Source organism: Pinus tabuliformis, chromosome 1_2 (genome assembly GCF_031772625.1).
Source record: "Pinus tabuliformis cultivar Carrire ecotype Pingquan chromosome 1_2, CPIR1, whole genome shotgun sequence".
NCBI classification, from domain to species: Eukaryota; Viridiplantae; Streptophyta; class Pinopsida; order Pinales; family Pinaceae; genus Pinus; species Pinus tabuliformis.
Window position 1 is genome coordinate 808,402,459 of NC_142298.1, and position 21,351 is coordinate 808,423,809.

Sequence of the window (21,351 nt, forward strand, 5' to 3'; positions counted from 1 at the left end):
TGTCATGATATCTTTATAAAACAATGGGTAGAATAGTTTTTAGGATTTAATTACCCCCTTCTTTAGATCATTGTTAATGGGCTTCTTTTATTGAATGCATAACAATGTAACAAGCACTCTTTGTATGGGTTTTTTTTACTTTAGCTAAAAGCTTATAGGGTCAAAATTTGGATGTTATGGCTCATTCACTCATGTACTTGATAATTATAATGAGCAGGAACTCTTTGAGTGAAAAGATTCTGAAAAGATTCTCAAGAGCCATTTGAGAAAGGAGGAATTTAGTAACGTGCTCAGCAATGTAGCTAGTGGACGACAATGATGGAGAAGCAGCAAGACAACAATCTAATGAATGCCATTGTAGGTGCCCCCTATGTTCTTTTTTATTTACATGTTGCCATTCAAATGACACTTTCTGTTATGTGGATGTCATGATATCTTTAATAAAACAATATGTTCTCTTTTATTTACATGTTTCCATTCAAATCACACTTTCTGTTCTGTGGATGTCATGATATCTTTAATAAAACAATGGATAGAATAGTTTCTAGGATTTAAGTGTCCCCTTCTTTAGATCATTGTTAATTTGCTTCTTGTTGCTTAGTGTAAAAGACGAGATTCTCTTCTTCCAAGATATTAAATTACAACATCATGTGGGTCAATATGAAAAGGAATTTGAGGGAGAAATCTCAGCTGAGAGAAATTGGGTAAGTATAAGGATATGGGTGCCAGATTCTTTTTTCTCTTTCTCCTCCATGTTGGAAACCTTGTAAAGTTCAAGCAAAAACACACACACAAAAAACGCGAAAAGGCTAAAAAAATTATACACCATTTTGAAAATGAGATTGTGGTTCTATTTTTGATAATGTCCTTTTTGGTCATTTTAGGTCATTTTAAACTCTATTCACTTTTTGTCATAATTCTCTACCCTACAAAACACACTACTATTTTTTCCTTTAAGCTAATCCTTTTTTTCCCAAAAAAATGGATTTATTTTATCTGAAGAAAATTTCAAATTCATCCCTCTTAATTAATCGGTCGCTTGCTTTATCCTTGTGGTTCAGGAGTTTCTTTCAGTAAATGAAATCAATCAATACTAGTTATATAATCCTAGTCCTTGTTCCAAGAGATAACGAGATGAAATCAATACTAGTTATATAATCCTAATCCTTGTTCCAAGAGATAACGAGGTGCATAATAGGTTGACTGCTTTATCCATGTGGTTCAAGAGTTTCTTTCGGTAAATGAAATCAACATTAGTCATATAATCCTAATCCTTGTTCCAAGAGATAACGAGGTGCATAATAGGTTGATTTCTTTATCCTTGTGGTTCAGGAGTTTCTTTCAGCAAATGAAATCAATATTAGTCATATAATCCTAGTCCTTGTTCCAAGAGATAACGAGGTTTTTTCACTTTAATGAAAAACCATTTATAAAAGAAAAACCATTCATAAAAGAAAAATAATTCATGACATAGAAAATTTGTTTCTAGTAAGAGCTTTATTGATTTACTTATGTACTTGATAATAATTATAATGAAATTAAACTAATAATCAAATGACACCCACAAATTTTGAATAGGTCCTTAAATTTGTTTATTTTTCACTTTAATGAAAAATCATTCGTAAAAGAAAAATAATTCATGAAATAGAAAATTTGTTTCTAATAAGAGCTTTATTGATTTACTTATGTACTTGATAATAATTATAATGAAATTAAACAAATAATCAAATGGCACCCACAAATTTCGAATAGGTCCTTAAATTTGTTTATTTCTTGGATATTGAACAAATAATCAAATGGTACCAACAAACTTAAAACAAGTCCATCACTTATGTACTTGATAATTATAATGAGTTTAGAACCAATAATCAGATGGTCCATCTTAAATGTTTAGGTTTAGCTAATTCTGTTTATTTTTAATCCCAACAACTTTCTTTTCAAGATTTCCTCATTCTTCTCAACAATTTTTACCTTTTATTGAATGCATAACATAACAAGCACTCTTTGTATGTGTTTTTTGACTTTAGCTAAAACCTTACACAGGGTCAAAATTTGGATATTATGGCCCATTCACTTATGTACTTGATAATTATAATGAAGTTATGCTACCAACAAAGTTAAAACAAGTCCAACTTAAATGTTTAGATAGTGTTTAGATTTAGCTAATTCAGTTTATTTTTAAGCCTAGCAAGTTTTCTTTTTAAGATTTGTTCTTTCTACTCAACATTTTTTCCTTTTGTTAAATACATAACAATGTAACAAACACTCTTTGTATGTGTTTTTGGACTTTAGCTAAAACCTTGGTCAAAATTTGAATGTTATTGCTCATTTTGGCAGTTTCCATCCGTTTTTCTTCAATCCAAAAGTCCATTTATTAGATAGAACAATGGTACTAGGAAGTTACCCAATAAGTCATCAGTGAAGGTATTATTGATTTGAATTATAGATATTAGCTTGATTGCATGCAGTGTTAGTATAATCGTGCATTACTTTATTGAGATTTTTGTGTTAGTATAATTGTGCATTACTTTATTGAGATATAAAGTTCAGAATTAAAAATCTCAATAAAGTTCAAAATTAAAAAGGCTCAACAAAGACAACGATTGTATTATAAAGCTTGCAGTGTATTATTGATTTGAATTATAGATGTTAGCTTGATTGCATGCAGTGTTAGTATAATCGTGCATTACTTTATTGAGTTTTTTGAGTGTTAGTATAATCGTGCATTACTTTATTGATATATAAAGTTCATAATTAAAAATCTCGATAAAGTTTAGAATTAAAAAGGCTCCACAAAGACAACGATTGTATTATAAAGCTTGCAATTAAAAAGGCTCCACGCGGACAACTATTGTATTATAAAGTTTGCAATTAAAAAGGCTCCACAAAGACAACAAAAAATCACAGGGTGATTAAGAAATATTTCCCCAACAACTTATAAAAAAAATTGGTGTGTGTATATGATCATATTATCAATTGGTGGAATCCTTAACAAATTATATGCCAGCTTAATATTTATCAAGCTTGTAATTGCTTTATTTGCCAGCTTATTGCAGAGAACATTTGTAATTGCAGTTACAAGAGGCAGGACCAATTTGGATGGTTTGATAATAGTGAAAATGCAAGGTCTTATCAAGCTTGTAATTGCTTTATATGCCAGCTTAATAATTATCAAGCTTGTAATTGCTTTTTTTATTTTGCGGAGAACATTTGTAATTGCAGTTACAAGAGGCAGGACCAATTTGGATGGTTTGATAATAGTGAAAATTCAAGGCCAGTGGATGGACAAACCTCTAACTGTTTTGGTAACAGGAGTAAAACACTCCAAGGGCAAATACCAAATTTGTATTAAATACTAAATTTGCATTTTCCTCTGTATAGATTACATTAGATATATCATATTGGTGATCATTCTAACTTCAAATTTCTATTTTCAGTCTTGCAATAAGTGCAACATTATCAAATGGTTCTGAATACATTACATTAGATATATCATATTGGTGATCATTCCAACTTTAAATTTCTATTTTCAGTGATGCAATAACTGGGCTGTAATGGTGGCTTTGTTCTCCTAAGCGTCTGTCCAAAATAAAATGTCTTGTTGCAAAGAGTCGATCCTCTTGTTCACTCAAATATTACAACTTGCCTCGCTTTGGGTCTTCTTTATTGGAATTGGGCCTCTAGTTCAAGCAAATATTACAACTGGCCTCACATTGGGTTTTTTTTTAATCCTTTCTTTACTGCAACATCTTCCTTACCTAGTTTGCCTCCTTCAAGTGGAACTTAGGTTTAAAGTTCCGGAGGCATCCCTCATAAAGCAGCGTTGGCCTATGAAAACAACTCTCCTATGCTGCACTTTCATACACTGCACACACATGGATACAGATCACGTCCTTTCTGGCTCCGATGTCAATATATCAATATGTTAATCGGAACAGTGACTATGGCTGCAGCCACAAGTAAATGCCCAATAACAAAATGAAATGCAAATCGATATTTAAATTCCCACAGCATCAACATGTCTTCTATATTCGTGAGATAAGTCACAATGGTATAACTGATCATTAACTATGTAACTAGTGAAAATTGTAATTGAAATGCAAATTAACAGTGTAATTATATTACTCTAATGGAAGATTATACAATAACCTTTATCATATGTTTATAGTTATATTTTGCATTTTCCGCATAAGAATGTATAATAACCTTTCTCATATTTTTATATTTGTCGTTGTTTGTTCAGGTTGGTAAATTCATCCAGGTCGTGTCCACATTCTTCGGAGGTTTTGTTGTCGCCTTCATCGAAGGATGGAAACTTACCCTAGTAATGCTATGTACGATTCCCCTTCTTGCACTGGCAGGCAGTGCTATGGCTATGATAATATCAAAGATGTCAAGCTGAGGCCAGCAAGCATATGTAGAAGCGGGCAATGTTATGGAGCAGACAATTGGTTCATTTAGGACGGTAAGTATGTGATCAATAACACAAACCACGCCTTTTCATGTCATAAAACCAGGTTTCTTTAGATCTGAAATTGAGGGTTACCGTGTTTTTATACGAGCACCAGTTCTATTGTATATAATCTATTCAGATTAATAACACATTTTAGTTACATTTCAGGTTGCTGCTTTTATTGGGGAGAAGAATGTGTTGGATCAGGTGCATAGCAATATTCACAAACATACAGCAGAAAAATAAACAAGCACATAAGACACAGCTTTTAACGTGGTTCACCCAACCAATTTGGGCTACGTCCACCAAACATAGGCATCAGGATTTTATTAATTAAATTGGAGATTACATCATGAAATCCTCACAGAATGTTGTTACTAACTATGAAAATTCCCTTACAATTGCTTACATGGCTACTGCTTATCAATGGTTGGCAGCTAGTTTTGGTGTTGGGTCTTTATATTTTATTTTGTTCTCCACCTTTGCATTGTTGGTATTGATAACGGTTAATTATTCATGAAGGATATTCTGGTGCCGAGTGTGATTAATGTCATCATTCCAGTTCTGACTGGAGGCATGTGACTTGAATCTGCATTGTGAAATGCATTATTGTCACTTGATCAGGAAATTTGACTATAGGGATTTGCACTTATTCAAACTAGATAAATTCACATTAATAAATGAGAACACAATGATAAATGTTCTGCTGGATTTCAGGTCTCCCGGACAGGCATCACCATGTTTAAATGCCTTTGGAGCTGTACAAGCTGCAGCTTACAAAATGTTTGAGACAGTTGATAAAAAGCCAGAGATTAATGTATATGCGTCGTCATGTTTAAATGCCTTTGGAGCTGGACAAGCTGCAGCTTACAAAATGTTTGAGACAATTTATAGAAAGCCAGAGATTGATGTATATGATACAAATGGATTGGTACTTGAGGATATTCAGGTTGATATTGAGCTTAAAGATGTACACTTCGGTTATCCAGTGCGGCCTTATGTTCATATATTTTCTGGGTTCTCACTGGAAATACCCAGAGGTACCATTGCAGCTATAGAGGTACCACTACAGCTATAGTTGGAGAGAGTGGAAGTGGGAAGTCCAAGTTATATTATCTTATAGATAGATTCTATGATCAACACGCTGGTGAAGTGCTTATAGATAGTGTCAATATCAAACAATTTAATGGATATGGCAAAAAAATTGGACTTGTAAGCCAGGAACCTGCTCTCTTTGAAATCACTATTAATGAGAATATTGCATATGGTAAAGATGGGGCAGCACCAGAGGAAATATAGGCTGCTGCAGAGCTTGCTAATGCGGAAAAATTTATTAGTAACATGCCTGAAGTTTCTAGAAATAGATCTTCATTATTGGTGATTGGTATATGCTGACAGTCATGGTTACTCTTTTCAGGGGTTTGATACCCAATTATATGGAGCTCAAAAGCAAAGGATTGCAATTGCGTGGGCTATTTTAAAAGATGCCCGAATTCTCCTCGTCGATGAAGCTGCCAGTGCCTTGGATGCAGAGTCTGAAAGAGTGGTTCAAGAAGCTGTTGATAGAATTATGAGAAATAGAACAACAGTTATTGTTGCAGATCGTCTGGCTACTGTCAGAAATGTTGATATGATCGTTGTTGTCCAGCGTCGTTGTATTGTTGAAAAGGGTAAATTTTTGCAATGCTTTAGTTTTTAATCTTTATTAACAAACAACACAGATATCGACAATCTAACATCCACTTGCTTATAAAACATTTTTTCTCCATTCCATTATTAACAAATATTGTTCCAACAAGAAAAATTATTTGATATTTTGCAACAGGCTTAGTGAGGTGACTCTTCTTCGTTACTCATTACTCACGCAGAGCTATTAATGGAAATGAGAAATGCTAATTTCAGGTTCACACTCCCAGCTCATCATGAACCCATCTGGGCCATTCTCCCAGCTTATATGTCTGCAGGAAACACATCCACCAAAAGAACAATATGCAAATGATCCTGAGCATATGGAAATGCATTTGCGTGATTCCAGGACCGTTGGCAGGCGTAGTAATCGAAAGTCATCTCCTAGACGATCTATAAGCAGTAGATCATCGGGAATTGGTGGTAGTTCTAACTCTGTTTCTTTTCCATTTTCGTTGCCTGGTGCAATTGGCCTCCAGGAAAATGTTCAAGTGGGCAAAAGTAAGCCAAAGAAGGGCTTCATGAATTGGTTTTCGTCCAAAAATCAGGGAGATGTCGAGGATGTGTTAGACCAAACAATGTGCAGCGGAAATGAAATCAACAAACATACACACCACATTAAAAAATCACAAAACCATAACACACAAATTTAACGTGGTTCACCCAATCAATTTGGGCTACGTCCACCAGAACAGAGGCATCGGCAATCTTATTATTCAACAGGAGATTACAACAATTTTAATTCTCTACACATACTCTCAGCTCACCCTATTTTCTCTACACTCTCTACACACACTCTCAATCCTCTACGGGATTACATTTCTTATAGTTGGAGTATAAAACTGAATCATAAATTCCCTCACAACAAATATAGGATGCATTAACTCCTCCTCAAAAAATACTGGAGCTAATATAGCAACTAATCCTATTGTTGTCACATACATGAGATTTTTTCCAAAATTAATTAAAACAAAAAATCTCAACAATCTCCACCTTGACAACAATTAGCCTGATACCCTGTTCATTTATTATTTTTATCTTTTCTACAAGCCAAGAGAAGCTAGACACCAACGTAGCTTCTCTAACAAAACTGGTTTCGTGAACATGTCTGCACAGTTTTCCTTCGTATGCACTTTTTCAAGAGAAACACCCCTTTCAGTGATAACCTGTCTTACAAAATGGTACTTGATAGGTATATGCTTTGATTTACTATGATAGGCCGGATTCTTAGCCAAATGAATTGCACTTTGACTATCACAAAATAACTTGATGTTGTCCTGTAACCTACCAAACTCACCAATCAAACCTTTCAACCAAACCGCTTCTTTGCAAGCATGCGAAGCAGCTATGTATTCTGCTTCCGTAGTGGATAAAGCAAAAATATTCTGTAGCTTTGACATCCAGCTAATAGCTCCACCTGCAAGAGTAAAGACATACCCTGAAGTTGACCTTCTCTTATCCAAATCACCTGCAAAATCAGAATCAACATATCCGCAAACAAATTCACTACTTCTGTTATAAGTGATACAATAATCACTTGTGCCTCTCAAATACCGAAGCACCCATTTCACTGCTGACCAGTGTTCTTTTCCTGGATTTGCCATATACCTGCTGACAACCCCAACTGCATGTGAAATATCTGGTCGAGTACAAACCATCGCATACATTAAACAACCTACTACATTGGCATATGGAATTCGAGACATATATTCCTTTTCTTCATTTGTATTAGGACATAAACTTGAAGAAAGCTTAAAATGGGAAGCTAAAGGGACTGAAACAGGCTTCACATTGTTCATACCAAACCTCAAGAGTATTTTCTCAATATACTTCTGTTGTGATAGCCACAGCTTACCATTGCTCCTGTCTTTGAAAATCTCCATGCCCAAAATTTGTCTTGCTGCTCCTAGATCTTTCATATCAAATGTCCTAGCCATCTGAGCCTTTAACCTGTTGATCTCTGTTATGTTTTTGCTTGCTAAAAGCATATCGTCAACATACAACACTAAGGTAATGAACATGCCATTACTTAATTTCTTAAAGTAAACACAATGATCATATTCACTTCTTATATAATTTTGACTCAACATGAAAAAATCAAACTTCTTGTACCATTGTTGAGGCGATTGCTTCAAACCATACAATGATTTCTTGAGCCTGCAAACAAATTTCTTGTTGTGATCTTGAACAAACCCTTCCGGTTGTTCCATGTAAATTTCCTCATCTAAATCTCCATGTAAAAATGCAGTTTTAACATCTAGTTGCTGTAATTCTAAATCAAGTAAAGCAACTAATGCTAATACAATTCGAATTGAAACAATTTTTACAACTGGTGAAAATATCTCATGAAAATCAATGCCTGCTTTCTGAGAAAAACCTTTCGCGACCAGCCTTGCTTTGTACCTGTCCTTTGAACCATCAACACCCCTTTTCAATTTGTACACCCATTTACATCCCATAGTTTTTCTATCTTTAGGGAGTTCTACCAGATCCCATGTGTCATTCTTGTCTAATGCCATCATCTCGTCCTTCATAGCTTCTTTCCGATTTTCACTTTTAGAACCTTCTACAGCTTCCTGATAGCACAAAGGTGCATCATCGTTAGCGGTTAAAGCAACTGAAGTAACATAATCATCATACCTTCTAGGAAGACATTTAATTCTCGTGGACCTCCTTAAAGATGTTTCTGGTACTTCCACAATTAGCTGATTATTATCTGTAGGAACTTCTTCATGATCAACATCTGAATCATGTTCATGATCTACATTTGAAACTTGTTCATGACCTGCATCTGAAACTTGTTCATGACTTACATCTGAACCATGTTCATCTTGATCATCATCAATATTTGGACTGGTTTCAAACTGAATGTGTTGAAGCTTAGATACATTATCCTGTTTCAATTTATCATCTACATCTGAATTTTCAAGTGAGGATTCATTAAATTTAACATCTCTATTAATGATGATCTTGTGAGTAGTAGGATCCCACAATCTGTATCCCTTAGTCCCATCACCATATCCAACAAAGATATATCTTTTTGATTTAGGATCTAATTTAGAATGCTGATGTTTTGGAACTAGAGCATATGCATCACAACCAAAAACTTTCAGTTTAGAATAATCACAAGGATGACCTTTCCATACCTCTTGAGGAATTTTGCATCCTATTGCAGTTGATGGTGATCGATTTATCAAATAGCAAGCTGTAGCAACCGCTTCTGTCCACAATTCCTTCTGCAAATTGGCGTTACTCAGCATACTTCTTGCTCTCTCTAAAAGAGTCATGTTCATGCGTTCAACAACTCCATTTTGCTGAGGAGTATATACAGTGGTTTTATGTCTTTCGATCCCAGCTTCCTTGCAATAATTATCAAATTCCTTTGAAGTAAACTCACCACCATTGTCAGTTCTTAAACATTTAATAGTTCTTCCAGTGATGTTTTCAACTAATGCTCTAAACTGTTTGAAAACTGTAAACACATCAGACTTCTTCTTTAACATGTAGACCCACACTTTTCTAGAGAAATCATCAATAAAAGATACAAAATATGACAATCCGCCATATGAGGTTATAGGAGATGGACCCCAAACATCAGAATGGATATAATCAAGGATTCCCTTACTAGTATGTTTTCCAGTTTTAAACTTCTGCTTGCTTTGTTTCCCAAACAGACAGTGTTTACAAAAATCTAACTTATCAGACTTTAGATTAGGAAGTAACTTACGATCAGATAAAATCTTTAATCCTCTTTCGCTCATATGGCCCAACCTTTGATGCCATAAACGAATAGAATTACTGTCGTTTTCAGACACTATAGAAACATGATCTGATTCTGTTCTTCCTTCTAACTGAAAAAGATTTCCAACCTTCTTTGCTTTCATTACTAGTAAAATTCCTTTATAAATTTTCATTACTCCACCTTGAATAAAGGTTTTATATCCATTTGTGTCCAGTACTCCTAATGAAATGAGGTTTTTCCTTAGTTCAGGTACATGTCTTACATCAGTTAAAATTTTATTTGTCCCATCAAACATTTTAAGCTGAATGCTTCCAATTCCCACAATGTTACATGTGACATCATTTCCCATGTAAACTACTCCATCATTGATTGGTTTATAAGCAGTGTTGTTAAAAGCGCGTTTAAATCGCGCTTTTTTCAAAAAAGCGCGATTTTTTCCAAACGCCGATTTAAACCCGCGTTTTATCGGTAAAAAACTGACTTTTTTTATACTGCTTTTTTCTGAAAAAGCGTGTTTTTTTCGAAAAAAAATGCTATTTTTTCGTAAAAAAACGGCGAGGCGCGGGGCAACGGGTTATAATAACGAAATGCGATTTTTTTAATGTCATTTCTGACTGTGGGCGCGCGTTGGAGGAGGAGAAGTGTTGGGAGAGAGGAGCTGAAGGGTTTGGAAGCAAATCCAAGTGCTTGTTGGAGAATTTCAAGAGGAGATCACAAATTTCTCCATAAAAACGGTATGTAGATTAATTTTTTTTTGTTTTCCTGGTTTAAAAACTTTGTTTTTCATTGTTTTTGGTTGGAAAATTTCATATGGGCACCATTTTCCTTTTGTTTTTAAAATTTTTTTTGTATTTTTTCATTGATTTGGGATGGGTAACTTGGTATGAGTATGGGAACCAAATTTTTTTTTTTTTCATTTTTTTTAAACATTGTTTATGTTTTTCATTGTTTTTTGGCATTTGCCATTTGGTTGGGTAACTTGGGTTTGGAACTTTGGATTTTGGAAATTTGTATTTTGTAAATGCTAAATTGTAATTTGTAACCCTAAATTCCTATTTCCTAATCCTTATTTTTCCATAGGTTTGCAAATTCAAAATTCAAAAGCAAACATGCCAAGGAAATTGGATCCTTTCTGGGAATATGGTGAACCTAAAGCTCCGAATGATAGACAAAACTTGTATTGCAAGTTGTGTGGAAAGGAGATACGCGGGGGGGTGTACAGGTTGAAGTATCACCTTGCACAAATCCCTGGACATGATGTGGGGCCCTGTATAAATACAAATGTTGAACTTATCCAAAGAGCCATGAGAGAATTGGGAGAATTAAAGCACGCTAGAAAGGCGAAAGAAGAACTCAAAAGGAAACTAAAAAGGTCAGCTGAAGGAAGTGGGCCAAGTGTCACTGGTTCTACTGCAGCGTCAGTCAATCCGGTAGCTGCATCATCATTTTTTGTTTCTCGAACCACACCTGGTTCACAACCAACTATCGGTTCAATGCTAAAAAGAACTGAAAAAGAACAAGCTGATAGGTTGATGGCAAAATTTCTCCTCTGGAGTGATATTCCTTTCAGCATTGTAAGGAATAATCCATTTTTCCAACCTGCTGTTGATGCTATTGCCAGTGTTGGCCCGGGGTACAAAATCCCTTCTTATCATGATCTCAGAGGTCGGATTCTTCAAGATGAAAAGCGTGACTGCACCCAAAGATTGGAGGATTTTAGGGCATCATGGGCACAAACAGGATGCACTGTTATGTCAGACGGTTGGACTGACCAAAAGGGGAGAACCCTTATAAACTTCTTGGTTAGTTGTCCAAAGGGGACTATGTTTATCAAATCTATTGATGCAACTCATCAAATCAAAGATGCAAGAACTTTATGTGATTTGCTAGATGTGTTTATTTTGGAGGTGGATGCAGAAAATGTTGTCCAAGTCATAACGGACAATGCTGCAAATTATGTTGCTGCTGGTAGAATGCTTATCAAATTATGCATTGTAAATGGATACTTTTATCAACATTTTTGGGTTTATAGGTTTTCTGATGCATTGGATTTTAAACCTTTCGGAAGAAAATATGTTTACAATTTTTGGGACATTTTTGTCATATTACATGTTTTTTTTCCCTATAATTTTCTTTTCTTATAATCAGATTACCATAGAAATTTGATTAAGTGTGATTTTCTAGTGGTTGATCTTCCTCTTCTTTCTTATAGATATATACAAATTGGTTTAGCAAGAAGGTTGCAGCTATTACTGTCAAGTCACAAGGATTAGGATTCACCTTTATTTTTTAGATATCAATGCTTGTTCATATTTGAGCACTTTACCTACAATTTGCAAAAAATATGTATGCTGGCCATTTATCAGTGGGTCTCAAGCCTTCTCATTCTTATGAGCCTGCTTTTGTATCTTTGACAAAAAATAATTTTGTTGTCAGTAGATCTCCATCTGATACCATTTCTATTAGTAGCACAGAGAAAAGAACATCTCTCATTGACAGAAAGACAAATACCTCATTCCCTAAGAAGGGTCAGAGAAAGGTAAATGATTGGCAGATTGAGGTAACTATTCTTTGGAATCAACCAAAATAGTTTTTTTTTTGTGAATATTTTGCCAAAAGTTACAATACAAATGCCCCACTAAAGAGAGGGATAGGAGAGATTCAAATTCAAATATTGGGGGATATCAAGACTCAACAACAGTAGAAAATATGGAGATTCCCAGACTGTTAGATTTTGAGATGAAATATATCATGGTTGACTAAACCTCGAGTGTAAAGCATCATACGACTAAGATCGCTTCAAGCCAACACTACAAGCACTGATGGTTATACAAATCAATGCAATAATCATGATGAAAATGATGTGGCTCTGATTCAGAAACAGAATTTTCAGATAAAAAACTAACAATCCAGCTTGTTGGAGCTTATTAAGGTATATTGTCATACACTTGATTTTCATATTAAAGATCCTTTCAGTTGGGAGATGTCAAGAATCAAAAGTTACAAGGCTATATCATGACCCTCCTAAAAATGTACGCGTCACTCAAACAAAATCTTGACTTGACATGTTATGCTTGTTCTATCTTATGTTAATGCTTAAAGGGTGATATTAATGACAAACATCCCTATACAGATACAGAGGTAATGACAAAGATACCTCTGGATATTAATGCTTAGAGGGTGATATTAATGACAAAGATCCTGATTTTCCAACAAGAATAAAAAATTAGACATTTCCCGTGGTGGCAAGAGGGCCAAGCATAAGAAATAGATAATAGATTGACATGTATTTGAATTTTGTATGTACTATGCATGCTAATAGCTATATATGAAGATCTATATTTGAAATCAATAAATTTGTGTCATTAATTAAAATTTGTGTAAGAAATATCTAATTTTTAATATATATATATATATATATATATATATATATATATAACGAATCCTATGTGTCCTGTTCCGGGGGGTCAACATGTCCGAACCCGACACCACGAATCTTGAATCCTGAATCCCCGTGTTAGGTGACTTAGCATATTACATCATTTGAGATTTATTTTATACAATGAATGCTATGGAAATGTACATAAAGGAAGGTGGAGGAGAATTGACGAAACTACAAAAATAGTTTTGTGTGAGAAAGTTGCAGATGTGTAGGAGAGTTTAGAGCCACAAGGTGAGTTCAAAGATATCTTCTTAGTTCAGTACAATGGTTGTCCCTTCTTCTTTCTTCTTGAGGAATTATGATTTTTTGTGATTGCATAAGATGTATTTTTGCATCATATTGCTTAGAAAACATTTCGTTTTCATTTATGATATTCTCCTAATATATTTAAGTGTTTATTTTTATTTGTATTTGGTACATTGAGTGGAAAATTAGGGTAGATGCTAACAACCACTGATTCCGTAGTTGTAGTGGGTAAAAGTCAATGTTGTGGCATATGTGATTTTATTTAAATTTTAGCCATCTTACATTATTAGCCATTTGTTTAATTAATGAATGCAATGCAGGTAAAGGAATGTGGTGGATCATTGATGAAGCTATTGAAATATTTTCATGAGACATTGTAGTAAAGTGCAGGTCAATTTTCGTTTGGTGCGAAATTCATGTAGGATATGCTATTTAATGTTTCTTGTTTCAAATAATATAGTTTTCTCCATCCTTACTTATTTAGTATTTATGGTTTTTGGTGTTTACATAAGATGTACTTTGTAGTGCGTAACATCACTCATAAGATTTTCAATCTATATTTAAGATTCACATAAGATATTTGGATATATGTTTCATATTTCTCATAGTTTTTCATGCATATTTAATATTCTTTCGAATATTTTCTAGTCTCTATTTAATACATTTTTATTTTTTGGTGTGCAGGGTCGCCTTTGTTGGCTATGGGTGCTTTTGCAGTTGTAATGCAAATTTTATCTTTTATTTGACCTTTATGTTTGGCTTTCATTATTTTCGTTACATTTTTCTATTGTCAGTCATTTTTATTTCTATTGTTATTTTTTTGGTGTTTAAATGTTATGGCTCTTATATCTTTGTATTTTTCGTTGCATTTTCTATTCTTGTTTTATTTTGTTTTTCAATGTTGTGGCTCTTATATCATTGTATTTATGAGCATGGCCATGCTAACTTATGGTTTGGTATTTTGTTTTTTCGTGTCCTTTGAGTTTATTTTCTTTTGTTACATATTTTTTCCTGAATTCAATGGGTGGGGAAATTATGGAAGACCTTGACAACCCATAGTGTGGGTTTGGGGTTGATGGAGAGTCTACATGTGTAGTGAGCAAAGGCGAATGAGGTGAGTTTATTTTCTTTTGTTACATGCTCATGAGGTGAGTTATTTTTCTTTTGTTAATATTTTTTCCTGCATTCAATGGGTGGGGAAATTATGGAAGACCTTGACAAACCATAGTGTGGGTTTGGGGTTGATGCAGAGTCTACAAGTGTAGTGGGCAAATGCAAATGAGGTATGTATGGAAGAATTTACTTGTTTATGGGGAGAGGCGAAAGAGGTATGTATGGGGGAACTTAGTTGTTTGTTACTAAATTATTTGGTTTCATGCATATTTTAATTTAACTCATTTTTTGTTTCATCATTATATCATGTATGTTTGTTGAAATTTAGTTCAATACGGATCAAGAAAGGTGAAGAACCATTAATGAAACTACTAAATATGTTTGTGATGTGAGACACCATAGAAAAGGTATAATTGAATACATATTATATTATTTTTTATATTTATTTATATAATAAGTGCTATGCAAATGTAGGTAAAGGAACGTCGAGGAGCATTGATAAAACTTGTGGATGTTGAGGATTCCACAAGTGTAGTGGGCAAAGGCGAATAAAGTATGTATAGAGAAATTATTTGTTTATTCGCAAAGATGAAATAGGTATGTACTAGGGAACTTAATTGTTTGTTACTAAATTATTTGGTTTCATGCATATTTTAATTGAACTCATTTATTGTTTTATCATTGTATCATGTATGTTTGTTGCAATTTAGGTATGTATGTTTGTTGCAAAGTTGAATGAGGTATGTATGGAGGAATTTAGTTGTGTATGGGGAGAGGCGAAAGAGGTATGTATGGAGGAACTTAGTTGTTTCTTACTAAATTATTTGGTTTCATGCATATTTTAATTGAACTCATTTGTTGTTTCATCATTGTATCACGTATGTTTGTTTCAATTTAGGTATGTATGTTTGTTGCAAAGTCAAATGAGGGAGAGGCGAAAGAGGTATGTATGGAGAAACTTAGTTGTTTATTACTAACTTATTTGGTTCATGCATATTTTAATTGAACTCATTTGTTGTTTCATCATTGTATCATGTATGTTTGTTGCAATTGAGGTATGTATATCGATAAAACTTGTGGATGTGTAGGAGTTCACAAGTGTAGTGGGCAAAGGCAAATGAGGTATGTATAGAGAATTTACTTGTTTATTCGCAAAGGTGAAATAGGTATGTATGAGGGAACTTAATTGTTTGTTACTAAATTATTTGGTTTCATGCATATTTTAATTAAACTCATTTGTTGTTTCATCATTGTATCATGTATGTTTGTTGCAATTTAGGTATGTATGTTTGTTGCAAAGTTGAATGAGTTATGTATGGAGGAATTTACTTGTTTATGGGGAGAGGCAAAAGAGGTATGTATGGAGGAACTTAGTTGTTTGTTACTAAATTATTTAGTTTCATGCATATTTTAATTGAACTCATTTGTTATTTCATCACTGTATCATGTATGTTTGTTGAAATTTAGTTCAATACGGATCAAGAAAGGTGAAGGACCATTACTGAAACCACTGACTATGTTTGTGATGTGAGACACCATAACAAAGGTGTTTGTGATGTGAGGCACCATAATAAAGTTATAATTGAATACATATTATATTATTTTTGATATTTATTTATATAATAAGTGCTATGCAAATGTAGGTAAAGAAATGTGGAGGAGCATTGATAAAACTTGTGGATGTGTAGGAGTCCACAAATGTAGTGGGCAAAGGCGAATGAGGTATGTATGGTGAAATTTACTTGTTTATTCGCAAAAAGCGAAAGAGGTATGTACGAGGGAACTTAGTTGTTTGTTACTAAATTATTTTGTTTCTTACATATTTAATTCAACTCATTTGTTGTTTCATCATTGTATCATGTATGTTTTGTTGAAATTTAGTTCAATACAGATCAAGAAAGGTGAAAGACCATTAGTGAAATTACTGAATATGTTTGTGATGTGAGGCACCATAGCAAAGGTATAATTGAATACATATTATATTATTTTTGATATTTATTTATATACAAGTGTTATGCAAATGTAGGTAAAATAACGTGGAGGAGCATTGATAAAACTTGTGGATGTGTAGGAGTCCACAAGTGTAGTGGGCAAAGGCAAATGAGGTATGTGTGGAGAAATTTACTTTTTTATTGGCAAAGGCGAAAGGGGTATGTATGAGGGAACTTACTTGTTTGATACTAAATTATATGGCTTTGATTTCCATTTAATTTAACTCATTTATTGATTCATTGTTATAGCATGTGCGTTTGTTCAAATCTAGATGCAATGCAGATCAAGAAAGGTGAAGGACCATGGGTGAAACTACTGAATATCTATCTACGATGTGAGACACCATAACAAAGGTATAACTGAATGCATATTATATTGTTTGGGATTTATTTATATAATGAATACTATGCAAATGTAGGTAAAGGAAGACAAAGGAGAATTGAAGAAACTACATAAATATTTTTGTGTGAGAAACTTATAGATGTATAGGAGAGTGTAAAGCTAGAAAGCGAGTTCAAGGATATCTTCTCATTCCAATGCAAAGGTACTCATTTTTCCCTTGTTAAGGAATTATTATTTTTTGTTATTGCATAAGATGTATTTTTGCATAATATTGCTTAGGAAACATTTTGTTTTCAATCATGATATTCCCATAAGATATTTGTTTCATGTCTCTTAGAATATTTTGTGTATTAAATATATTATTCATAATATGTTTTTGGTGTGTAGGGTGTCCTTGGTTGGCCATCGACGCATTTTGGGATTACTACTCAGTGTCTCCATCTATTGTTTCTTTTTCTTTTCGTTTGTTTGTTTGTTTGTTTAGTTTTGTTCTTTTTTTGCTATTATTGGTTGCATATTTCGTTATTGTTGTGTGTTTTTTTGTTTAAGTAACTTTTACATGTTTCTTTTTTAAGCATGGCCATGCTAATTTGTTATTTGTTATTTTATTTTTCTTATGTGCTCTTTCATTTATTTTTCTTACGTGATATTTTATTTTTCTTATATGATTATTCATCTATTTTTCTTCTTTCCATTTTTTTGGGATTTAGTGGGTGGAGAAATTGAATACGTCTTTACAACCTATATTTGGGTTTAGTTCCAAAAGTGTGAGAGAGGCAAAAGAGGTATGTATGGAGAAACTTAGTTGTTTATTACTAAATTATTTAGATTCATGCATATTTTAATTGAACTCATTTGTTGTTTCATCATTGTATCATGTATGTTTATTGCAATTGAGGTATGTATATCGATAAAATCTGTGGATGTGTAGGAGTCCACAAGTGTAGTGGGCAAAGGCGAATGAGGTATGTATAGAGAAATTTACTTGTTTATTAGCAAAGGCGAAATAAGTATGTACGAGGGAACATAATTTTTTATTACTAAATTATTTGATTTCCTGCATATTTTAATTGAACTCATTTGTTGTTTCATCATTGTATCATTTATGTTTGTTGCAATTTAGGTATGTATGTTTGTTGCAAAGTCGAACGAGGTGGGTATGGAGGAATTTACTTGTTTATGGGGAGAGGCAAAAGAGGTATGTATGGAGGAACTTAGTTACTTGTTACTAAATTATTTGGTTTCATGCATATTTTAATTGAACTCATTTGTTGTTTCATCACTGTATCATGTATGTTTGTTGAAATTTAGTTCAATACGGATCAAGAAAGGTGAAGGACCATTAATGAAACTACTGAATATGTTTGTGATGTGAGACACCATAACAAAGGTGTTTGTGATCTGAGGCACCATAATAAAGGTATAATTGAATACATATTATATTATTTTTGATATTATTTATATAATAAGTGCTATGCAAATGTAGGTAAATAAATGTGGAGGAGCATTGATAAAACTTGTGGATGTGTAGGAGTCCACAAGTGTAGTGGGAAAAGGCAAATGAGGTATGTATGGTGAAATTTACTTGTTTATTCGCAAACGCGAAAGAAGTATGTATGAGGGAACTTAGTTGTTTGTTACTAAATTATTTGGTTTCTTACATATTTGATTGAACTCATTTGTTTTTTCATCATTGTATCATGTATGTTTTGTTGAAATTTAGTTCATTACATATAAAGAAAGGTGAAGGCCCATTAGTGAAATTACTGAATATGTTTGTGATGTGAGGCACCATATCAAAGGTATAATTGAATACATATTATATTATTTTTTATATTTATTTATATAACAAGTGTTATGCATATGTAGGTAAAAGAACGTGGAGCAGCATTTGATAAAACTTGTGGATGTGTAGGAGTCCACAAGTGTAGCAGGCAAAGGCGAATGAGGTATGTGTGTAGAAATTTACTTGTTTATTGGCAAAGGCGAAAGGGATATGTACGAGGGAACTTACTTGTTTGTTACTAAATTATATGGTTTTTATTTCCATTTTAATTTAACTCATTTATTGATTCATTGTTATATCATGTGCGTTTGTTCAAATTTAGATGCAATGCAGATCAAGAAAGGTGAAGGACCATGGGTGAAACTACTGAATATCTATCTATGATGTGAGACACCATAACAAAGGTATAACTGAATGCATATTATATTGTTTGGGAATTATGTATATAATAAATACTATGCAAATGTAGATAAAGGAAGACAAAGGAGAATTGATGAAACTACATAAATATTTTTGTGTGAGAAAGTTACAGATGTGTAGGAGAGTGTAGAGCTAGAAAGCGAGTTCAAGGATATCTTCTCATTCCAATGCAAAGGTACTTGTTTCTCCCTTCTTGTTAAGGAATTATGATTTTTTGTGATTGCATAAGATGTATTTTTGCATAATATTGCTTAGGAAACATTTTGTTTTCAATCATGATATTCTCATAAGATATTTGTTTCATGTCTCTTAGAACATTTTGTGTATTAAATATATTATTCATAATATGTCTTTCGTGTGCAGGGTGTCCTTGGTTGGCCATCGACGCATTTTGGATTACTACTCAATGTCTCCATCTATTGTTTCTTTTTCTTTTTGTTTGTTTGTTTGTTTGTTTAGTTTTGTTCTTTTTTTGCTATTGTTGGTTGCATATTTCGTTATTGTTGTGTGCTTTTTTGTTTAAATAACTTTTACGTGTTTTTTTTAAGCATGGCCATGCTAATTTGTTATTTGATATTTTATTTTTTTTATGTGCTCTTTCATCTATTTTTCTTACGTGATATTTTATTTTTCTTATATGATTATTCATCTATTTTTCTTCTTTCCCTTTTTTTGGGATTTAGTGGGTGGAGAAATTGAACAGGTCTTTACAACCTATATTTGGGTTTAGTTCCAAAAGTGTAGTGGGAAAAGGCAATGGAGGTATGTATTGAGGAATTTACTTGTTTGCTAGTACATAACTATATGGTTCCATGCTTGTTTTAATTAAACTCATTTGTTGCTTTATAATTATATAATTTGTTTAAATTTAAATGCAATGAAGGTGGAGGCCCACTAATGAAGTGATTGGATATCTTCGTGTGAGAGAGATTTGGGACTCTATAGCAAAGGTTGTTGCCATGTCATAGAGGGTAAGTTATCTTTTGGGATAGAGGGTGAGTTTTTTTTTTGTGCCACTCCCATGTCTTTTATTTGTTTGCATTTCTAAGCATGGTCCCAAGTCAAATATCCCAAATAGTAGTAACAACCTCACCTTAAAATGTGCTTTTCTAGAAGAGTTATTCAATCAAGATAGACAAGATATGTGGACAACTCGCCAGCATAAGAAGATGTGCAAGTACGACCTCTTTCATATGTGTGTCTTTCAACCTTTCAAGTGGCCAATCTTCAATTGAATGCACGCAATTATGTGTAAATAATCCCTTTGTAGTGAAAATTATGCAGTGAATGATGGAAAATAACATGTTGTAGCTAAATAATCCCTTTGCAGTGAAAATTATGCAGTGAATGATGGAAAATAACATGTTGTAGCTAAACAATCCCTTTGTAGTGAATGATGGAAAATAACATGTTGTAGCTAAATATAGTGCACCAATTGGAAATGGCTAAATAGGTAGCCCCATTTAGCATAAAAAATGTGCATAAACTTAACATGAAGCCATAGAGGTTGTCAGTCAACATAAACAATGTGCATAAACTATGTACCATGAACCCATCTTCCCCAAACCAGTTGTTGTTTTTCAATTCTGTAGGTAAGGTATGACAAACATTTTCCTTTTAGACACCTTTAATCTCATGAAATAGGTTGATATTCTTGTTTGTGTAAAAAAGTATTCCCTGGGATCATTGCCACAAAATCTAGTGGGTCCAGTGAATGGACTCACCAGGAATAGGGCCAAAGTCTATGGCAAAAATGAGGAAGGGTTGCCAGTATTACCTCAACAACCTTCCTCCTACTATTTAGTGATTTAAACCACAAGGGAGGCTTCCCTATGCCACCTACAAGGTATTCTAATACTATGGCTCAAGATGACTTTTTTGGGAGGTCCCGAGATAGGTGGAGGGCTTGGTAGGGCCTAATATGACCAAAATATTCAAAGCTAGGGTTCATGCTCTCTAAGGTTAGACTAATGACCCCTATGTAATAAAACAACACATTATGCACAATTGTTTTTTTAAAACCCTAGTGATTACCCTAGATGTTTAAGAGAGAGAGGATTTAGGGGAATTTAATTTAGTTTAAAGGTTGATTAGCACAATTGTAGACTAGTGCCTTAACCTACAAGGAC

At 33.5% G+C, this 21,351-nt stretch overlaps 2 pseudogenes; both read left to right on the forward strand.

Annotated features, from left to right (window-relative positions):
* LOC149208360 (ABC transporter B family member 11-like) overlaps nucleotides 1-8,848 on the forward strand; it is a 153,080-nt pseudogene extending 144,232 nt beyond the window's left edge.
* A 6,010-nt stretch (nucleotides 8,849-14,858) lies between these two features.
* Nucleotides 14,859-21,351, forward strand: part of LOC149208361 (ABC transporter B family member 11-like) — a 43,548-nt pseudogene continuing 37,055 nt past the window's right edge.